The sequence below is a fragment of the Capsicum annuum genome, chromosome 6 (assembly GCF_002878395.1).
Source record: "Capsicum annuum cultivar UCD-10X-F1 chromosome 6, UCD10Xv1.1, whole genome shotgun sequence".
NCBI lineage: Eukaryota > Viridiplantae > Streptophyta > Magnoliopsida > Solanales > Solanaceae > Capsicum > Capsicum annuum.
The window spans coordinates 220507835-220517600 of NC_061116.1; the positions used below are offsets into that span (position 1 = coordinate 220507835).

General features: G+C 32.1%; 1 long non-coding RNA gene across 1 annotated transcript; it reads left to right on the forward strand.

Annotated features, from left to right (window-relative positions):
* Positions 1-1833: 1833 nt before the first annotated feature.
* On the forward strand, positions 1834-3138 carry LOC107874642. Its single transcript, XR_001675548.2, has 2 exons — positions 1834-1895; positions 2565-3138. It is a non-coding gene; the product is annotated as an uncharacterized LOC107874642 (long non-coding RNA).
* The last annotated feature ends 6628 nt before the right edge of the window (positions 3139-9766 follow it).

Sequence of the window (9766 nt, forward strand, 5' to 3'; positions counted from 1 at the left end):
GATACGTAAAGATATTCTACATAGACTCTACAGTTATTCTAGTCTGTATTATTAGCTAGTATGGTCAAGTGGGGATGCCCACTTTATGTCTTGTAATAGTCCGTGTCAGTATGAGTGCTTCCTTTATCACTACTTTCTAAAAAGAAAGAAAAACTGTTGAAGCACGCGTCCACAAAGGTACGAAAGAATATTAATAACGCATGTGATGATGGGGCCCAATGCGTACCCGACTTGCATTATTAAAGTTTTCTTTCTTATCTTTTATCAAAAGTGTCGGCCAATTATATTTCGGCCACGTAGCAGTTTTCAAAACCACTCCTTTATGTAGTTTTTGCCTATAAAAGGCACACATTCTTGTAGTAGAAGATCAGAGTGAAATCAACCAACTCCACATCTCCTTGTAATGTTTAACACCTTTCTCCCAAACAACCTGTCTAACCCAGTGTTTTTCATATAAACCTTGTAACATCGTGTTTTCTATAAAGCTTGAAGTTTTTCTATTCAAATCTTTAGGGGGTTCCCGAAAGGGAAACCTCTCTCCTAGTTACTTCATGTAAGTTCTTATATTTTCCCCACAAAAATATTTCTATTTATGTTTATGTTCTTATATATATGTTTGATAATTTCTGCATAACCATGTAAATTACCTTAAAATTCTTACCCTTAGTATATGGTTAGTCTCTTAATTTCTTAGTATCAACGATGGATTAACCTGTAAATTCCTAGGAATTCTGGCTTTGTTAGTCCAAAAAGTCTGCACTATAGACGAAGGACGAGTGTTATCTGCCAGATAGAAAATTTTCCGGGGTGTGGTTAAAGAAGCATGATGTTAAGAATATAGATTAAGAGAAAGAGATGAACAGGGTAAAAAAAAAAAAAAACTCTGGGGAAAATAAGAATGATAGACATGAAGAAACCATAGGAAAGAGGGAGTACTGAGTAGGATTTTTTTACAAACTGATTTATTCAAACAATTTTCTAAAAACAAACTGATTTATTCAAACAATTTTCTAAAAACATCGAAATCTATTATTATTCAGTAAATTAATCTATTATTATTCAGTAAATTATTTATTGAAAAATTATATATTGAAATATCCGATAATTTTGGTATCATATATATATATATATATATATATAAATAAAATATCGGTTTGATTTGAATTTACTTTGTTAATATCAAATTAAATTAAGAATGATCAATTTTTTCTTTCTAACATCAAATCAATCAAATATTTTCTTTTTATCTCGATTTAATTTGATTCGTCGATTCAATTTGACTTGACGATTTAATCTATACATTGCTAATTCTCACCCTCGGTAATTCGACCTATTTTTAGCAGTATCTGCCCAAAAAGTCATTGAAATAGGCAGGAGCAGTGGAGGAGATTAGTACAACAACAATTTACCAATCACCATGATGCCTCTCAGAATGCAAATTACTAATTTACTATGCGATTCTTTGAGTACTTTGATAATGGAAACAATTTAATCAAACACTAAGTTCCAGATTTCTAGACTAAAATTATACCACATCAAGCAAATTGACGATAAAGCAATTCATTGATTTTATCCTGATCAAAATGAGGCAATGGTCACAGTAAAATAACTGTGATTTGTTGACTTATGTGGTATATCATAAAATTCACTGTCAGTATTGTGAAATTATTTAAATTATATTTCACTATTTCTTTCACCTCCATCATTTGGATTAGCAAAAATGGCAAGCCCACTTAGTGTTGCCTCATTTGGTGGAGTATCTAAAAAATAATTAAGAAAAACAGTATTAACATGAAACATAGATTTATTTTTTGCTATATAAACATCGTTAATCTTTTTCTTATACCTCACAGCTAAACCTCAATCATCCTTTACCTCTACTTATCTCAACCACTGTAAGTTCAAATTTCACCAAATTTTTCTTTCTATATTATCGCTAAATGTTTAAATAACAAAACTCTTCAATTTATTTTTGAGTTTAACTTCTATACATTGAAATTTTTACTATTGTTTTACGACAACAGGTAAAAAGTACAATAACAAATAACTATTTATATGTTATGCCTAATTTCATAATGCCGAAAGTACTATATAACGTGTTAAAACCGTATGAATATATACATAAAAAAGAAGTTCTTATATTATATACGTAGGTTGTTAGATAGTTTGAATATATATGAAGTGGAGTTATCTCATAACAGAAAGTAAAAAGTTCTTGTATTGTATATGTAGATTGTTAGATAGTGTGAAAATGATTCAAAGGTAAAAAGCCTTGGTTTATTTAAACCTTGAATTCAATGTAAGTTTTGAATTTGAACAAATGTGTTTGGTCATTCCTATAACTCTATAAATTCAGGTCTTCCTTCGTGAAATGGCTAATTTGTTATATATATATATCATGATGAAGAGAATTATTGTATTTTTCCAACCTATATACGTACAATATCTCTTTGGATAGTCGACATTTTCATGCCTCAGATTAAAGCCATTTCAGCTTCAATCTATTTTCCACTTTTTTAACATATATATGTAAGTTAAATATCTAATTGTCAAATGGCATACAGGAGGAGATCAAAAGAAGTGTTAGAAAATGAGAACCATTGTCATTGTTGTTTTAACTATGCTGGTGATGATGAGTACTTGCATGGCTACAAGTAGGAGTTTGAATTATTACGAGGAGCACCCTGCAGCTGCAGGAGGAGGAACAAGAAATATTGGTAATCATCATCATATGGGTAGGGAGGAGTTCAATAACAATAATGGTGGAGTTGGAGGTGCTACTCCTAAAGCTGATGATAATACAGATGATGGAAAGTTCTAAACTACAACCCTAGCTACTATTAAAATGCTCTTGAAATTAATGGTATAACATATCAAGTGTGATATATGAATATTGTTATTACATATAATATTTCTCCTGTCTACGTAGGGTGCAACTCTTGCTAATGCGGAATATATGCTTTGTGGCCTATCGCCTATCAGTAAATTAAATTAAATGGGAATAAACTGTGGTCAGAGGTACATCTCCATGTAATTTAACCTCATGTAAATATGCATGCATGGTTGTAATAGTGTGTGTATAGATCAATCAATATGATCTTGCTTTGGGTATTGTAATTGACTGAAGTTATTTTTTAACTATAGCAAAAACTTCATGTTCGACGTTCGCCTTGTATGTCATATATATTAATATATAAAAGTCATATGTCCTGATTAGTGCATGTTGTAGAAGATATTAATATAATCATACCATTATAAGGTAATTATAACTAACTTCATCAAAAAATATACATTATACCGCCAAATTGATAGTATAATCATGCATACAACTTATTAAAAATCCATATAGCCATGTTTCATGCAGTGTATAAAGTTGTCCATCAATTTTAGTTTCCCTCGTTTTCCTCCCATAGTTTGTATTAATTATATGTGCGTATTATTATTTCTCAAACACACCCTTTGGTAATGATATATCATGGATCAAGGGCGAAGGAAATAATGATTCATATTTTATTATGAGGGTTCAAAAATGCACGCATGAACTATCTAAAAGAAGTAATATTTTAATTATGAATAAATAATATAATTTTTTGTCGATGAATTCGAATGAACACTTGAGTATATGCTAGCTCCACCCTCGACGAAAGAATTACTTGTCCTTGGGATGAAGTGATTTTTTTACCTTTCAAGTTTATCCTTAATACGTGGAGTTTTACCATTATAAAGATCAACTTTTATTTCAACGCATTTAATTAAAGGTAAATTAGTAAAAGAAAAACACTTCTTACCCTTTAAAAATGACTAAATGAGCAATATTCTTGAGAAACATGACCACTTATTATAAGATCGGAACAGTATCAATCATCCAAAATTTAAAGTGTATAAATTACATGGTGTCATAAGTATAAGGCTGATATTTCCACAGTTACCGAATATATTTCTCCCTCGTTCCTACTTAATTGCCGTACTTACTAATGTAGACACATGATTTTTTATACTCCCTAAATTTTAACTTATCTACTAATATTAAATATTTATATTTATATTTAATTATATATTATTTTTATTTTTATTCTAATTTTAAAAATAATATAAAAATTAAAAATATATGTTTTCTTTTATAAATTTTAATAAATAAATTAATAGTTTTAATATTGTTTTATTATATTTATTTTTGTCTATTTATAAATTATTATTATGTTTTATTAAATATAAAACTAATTATTATTATTATTATTTTATTCCTTTTTATTTATTTACTTTTATTTATTTATTATTATTATCTTTATTACTACTATTATTTTCTATTAAAAAATATATAATAAATAAATAAATATAATTTGAAATTTGAATTTTTTTTTATCTGATCCTTTATCTAAATAACTGTTCCCCCTCTTTTATTTCCCCCCCAAGAGTCCATTATTTAAGGATTTTCCCTCTCAAATATACGTACATACATTCTACACCATATCTAAGATCAGATTGAAAAAAAAAATCAGTCAAAGAGAAAAACAGAAAGGAAAAATGAGGAAACAAGTGAAAATAAAAGAAAGTAATTAAACAAAAGGGAGAAAAGAAGAAAGTTGAAGTTGGAATTCCGTTCAAAATTTTCGGTGACAGATTTCTTAATTTATTACTCAGAGTAATTCATTACAGGTTCTTCTATAATCTTGTACCATTTGTGTTATGAATTTTATTGTGGAAAGCATGAAAGAAAAATATTAAAGTCATTTCAAACATTATTTAATTGATTATATGAATGTTATGTCATTGTATGTTATATGATCAAGATTACAGAATATATATATGCGTTCGTATGTATAATGTGTTGAATGTTTTAATACTGGGTGTTAATATCACTTTGTAAAAAAAAAAAAGAGAATGATTTCAATGTACACACTACTACACACACTGTTGTACATTAATTTCATACCTCCACACGGATATATTCATCAGATGCACAAAAAATACTTACAACAAAAATTCACAAACTGAACATACATTCACTGTAAATCACACACACTCACAGACACAGTAAAACGCATACACCACACACTATACATAGTCTTGATGGAAAAACTAGTTTAAAAAAAAACCAGCAAGAAAGAATAGAAAATCAAAAACGACACCCAAAATCCGAACTATCGTCAGAACTGGCCGGTGCCGCCATCGCCGTCATCGTTCCTTCTCCCTCTTCCACGCGACATTACCCCTTTCCCTTTCGCCGCCACACCACCCCTTTTCCTTCTCCCCGTTGCCGCGCCACCCCTTTCCTTTCCTCTCCCTCTTTCCCGCTATCAACTAGCCACTGTCGTCGGCAAAGTGCCGGCAAATCGACTTGTACACCAGATCCGACGAAAACGCCACTCCCGCGCCGCCGCCACCCCTATTTTCCCCTCTCCCCGCACCAGATCTAGCCAGATCCACCATCACCGGCGAAGCCTAACCAACGCCGATCACCACGTGCTTTGCTCCGTCGAACCAGCCTCATTACTGTCTCCCCTATCTCCGTCGAAATAAAAAAAGGATGCTATCTGCTTGTTCTCTTAATAATGTTTTTATTCATGGAAAGTTTTTACAAAATATATAAAGGTTAATTTTAAATATCTTTAAAAATTGTATTTTACTTAATTAAAAATTATATTAATTTCTTTGTTTGACAATGTTACATTATTTATCAACTTATAATTAAAAATACTATACTAATTTAAATCCTTGTTATTTTAAATAATTATATTTCATTTAGACTTCGTATATATTTTTGTTTTCGGGTTGTTCAATTTTTTCTTTCATAAATATATGTGTAAATCAGATTATTGGGATTTTTGTGTCTAATTTATCTTATAAAAATATGATTTGAAGTTTGCATGGATTTAAAGAAATTAAATTTTAAGGATAATATTTAATTTAGTGTAATATAGATAGGATTGTGTATTTTATTTATTTCATTATTATTTCAACAAGATTTGAAAATTAATTTATTGATTAAATTAATTATATATAAAAAATGAAATTTTGAATTTAGTCAAATTTTAGGTACGTTTATAATATTCGTCTCAATAGAGAATGCGGTGTACGCATTTTTTTGAGATATTTAAATTTTAAGGATGCAATAATGCACTTTGACAAATATTTTCTAAAATTAACTTTTCAACGACTTATTTAATATAAGATAATAAAACAAGTTTTAGTATAATAAAATGAGCGATTTTAGGCCTTAATATAACTTATCAAAATAGTTTAAGTCAAGATAAGTCAATAAAAGCGACCGTGTTAGAACCACAGGACTCGAGGGGTACCTCACACCTTTTCCTCGGTCAACAAAATTCCTTACCCGGTCTTCTGTTTTCGCAGACCATAATAAAAGTCATTTTTTTTATTAGGGATTTAATAAGGTGACTTGGAACACCATAACTTAATTCCAAGTGGCGACTCTATAATTAAAAAATAATCCCTATTCAATATTGTCACTTTAATTGAAGAAACCCTTCGACTCAATTCCTCGAGGCGAAAAAGGGGTGTGACATCTCTGGCGACTCTGTTCGGGAGTTAAACTAGAATTCGAGCTTTGGATATTAACTTTTACTTGCTTTCATTATTTTTATATTGTGTTTGTTGGCCTTATGTGTTACTTGTTGCTCATTTACTGCTTTGATATTATTTGAACTGTATTATATGTTGTCTTCTCTCGCGTACCCCATCTGAGTCTCTGAAATAGGATAGAGGGAATGCAACATATGCATCCCACCTTCTTTTTGAGATAGCCGGAGTGTCAAGGCACTTGGTGAAGGATATAGTCACACATGTTAGACGGGGTTCAGATCGACAACGAAGGCAGTGTTGCCCTGCTACCGACCAAGTTTTCCCTCCCCGGCTCGAGTGTCCGCTCGGGTAAGCAAGTCTAGACACCTATCCCTATTAGACATAAACTTAGAAGAACTGAAAAATCAGAATCTGATTATCTCTATTAGGTACCGCTTTATTTGCATCATATGTATTTGACTTAGCGGGACTCGGCACAGGGGCCAGGTCTGTCTAGGACAGGTGACCTAATTTATAAAGACCAATATGTGCATCCTACGTGCTCTTTGACATTTGCTTGGAAGGCTATTTATTTGTTGACCGGATTTAGGCAATTTTAAAATGCGAGAGATTAATTTATCCTCAAATTTAGTTAATCATTTTTGAAAGAAAAAATATATTTTTAAAAAATAAAGAAAATCTTTAAATATACAGCAACATAGTTTTTACAATCTTCATGAACTACGAGGGTCTGATTCTCACTTTTTGTGAGATACGTAGGAAGTCCTACCCAGGATACGATCTTTTATTTGAAAAATAATAATAATATATTTATTCACAGATTTATCGAAGGATATTTTTATAGAAATAATAATAAGAAGAAAAATGATTGTTTTCATGAATATTATTATCTTTATTTTACTTTTCATTCTTATTTTCAAAATCAATTTTAACATAAAAATTATAATAGCCTGAACCTTTAGAGGTTGTGAGCTGAATTTTTGTAAAGCAATAAAATATGTAAATATATATTTTAATAGTCCTGAACCTTTAGGGGTCGTGAGGCTGAAATTTTTATACAACTTCATAAAATAATCTTTCTTCTTTATTTCTAAATTATTTTATTTTTGTTCTTTTAAATGTACTTAGGGAGTATTGTCTCCAAACATATAGGTTAAATTTGTCTAGAGGTCTGTTATTGTAAAATTTTTGATAGAGTCAATTTAAATAAATGTTTTTCCTAAAAATATTATCAGTCATGTTTTTCTCATTTTGATTTTGATAAAATTGTTCTTTGCAACTAAGTCCGAATAATGGTCGCACTAGGTTTTACAAATTAAGTTGTAAATTCTTTTCAAAATTAATAAATTAAGTTTTGTCTAAATCTAGACATTTATTAATCTTATGTCCCTGTCAATAAGTATAAAAGGTCTCCCCCTGTTGGTGGAAAACGTCCAAAGAGAAAGAGAGACGAGAGTGTACCGCTTAAGGTTATGGATTGTACCCCTTTGCAGCTTTGATTGTGGTGGAACGAAATGGATACATTCGATTATGACGAGATACATAAGTATTTGGGTTTTTTGACGAGTATTATGACAATCAAGCCTAATAGGGATGTGATTGATGCATTACTAATCTACTGGGACCCGAAGAACAATGTGTTTCATTTTTTGGATTTTGAGTTGACTCTTACTGTAGAAGAGATAGCAGCCTATGTTGGATATGGGTATATGCATCGGAAGAAACTTATCGCCCCGAGACTCATTTCGATAAACAAATTCTGCAAACTTATGAACATACGGAACTCAAAAGAAGAATCGATGAAAAAATGTTGAGTTTCCTTGCAGTTTTTGTACGATAGACACGGAAGGCAAAAGGGGTTCAAAAATTATGGTAAACAACTCTGTAATAAGGGGAATTTTGAGGCTCGGAAGGTTCACAGACGATTTGCATTCAACGTAGCCTTTTTTAGGCACTATGGTCTTCCCAAAGAGAGAACCAAAAATTAACATTCGTTTAGCAGGAGTGGTAAAGATACTGATTAGGAAAGATTACACTATGGTACCAATGATCCTGACAGTTATCTACTGTGCTTTAGCTGTTTGTCAGAAAGGAAAGAGTTTTTTCGAGGGATGTAATATCTTGTTACAGATGTGGATTGTGGAGCATCTCTACCAGCGTCCTACAATGGCAAGATTTAATCTAGACAGATTCAATCGCATCAAAGATTACAAAGAGAGGTTAGAGAAATATAAATGCCCAGAAGGAGTTAGATATTGGGATAAGCTTTTTCGTTCTCTGACAGCAGACAAAATCACTTGGAATCTGCCTTGGTTCCTTGGAGGCAAGTCATACATAGTTTTGTCATTCGGTCGTTCTTATTATTAATGGGTATTAGGGGTGTTCAACCGTATGTTCCATTGAGAGTTTTATGTCAGCTAGGAAGACGTTAAATAATTTCCATTACGAAAAATATGACCGAGTTTGTATTTGAGGTCAGACCAGAGGTTCCACTTCTAGAAGAATTAGCCCAGCAAATTTGGGAGGGTTGCCGTATCATGGGGATTGAAACGATGGTCATAGAGCGTGAGAAAGAAGAAGTACACCCAGATTACCGTGAATGGTTTGAAGAACAGTTGAGTCCGACAGTCAGACCAGAAAGATCGATTAGGGGACGTATAGATCAGGAAGCTGCAATCAGGATAGTAATTGAGAGAGCCATGCGAGAACATCATGAGGCCAACCAAGCTTTGAGAGCAGAATTAAAGCATGCCAGGGCAAAAATAGATGAACAACAAAGGAAATTTGCCGAAGAGAAAGCTAAGTCAACCGATATTGAGGTTGTACTTCAGGAACAAATCAATCTTGCTACCACTAAGGGGTCACACATTGCAGAACTTACCGCATCTCGTCGACAATAGTTACAAGAAGTTGAACAGAACATGCAAGAAGAATTTCATCGAGAGAGATCTCAGTCGATCCGTGAAAGAGGAATATTACGAGAACAGTTGGAGGTTGCTTCTGCTCGTGAACAGCGTGCAAGAGAGATGGTTGATTTTCGGGATCGACAGGCCCATGAATGGGATCAAGCCTTCAGTTTCCTTCGAGGGAAAGTCCGCCGTGTAGCATAGGATACTGCCAGAATGGGTTTGGATTATTAGCAGTTGGATCGTGAAGACTTTTTGGCACAAGCACCATCTTTCGCACAACGTCTCACTACTTCATTGGAGGACATATATTTGAG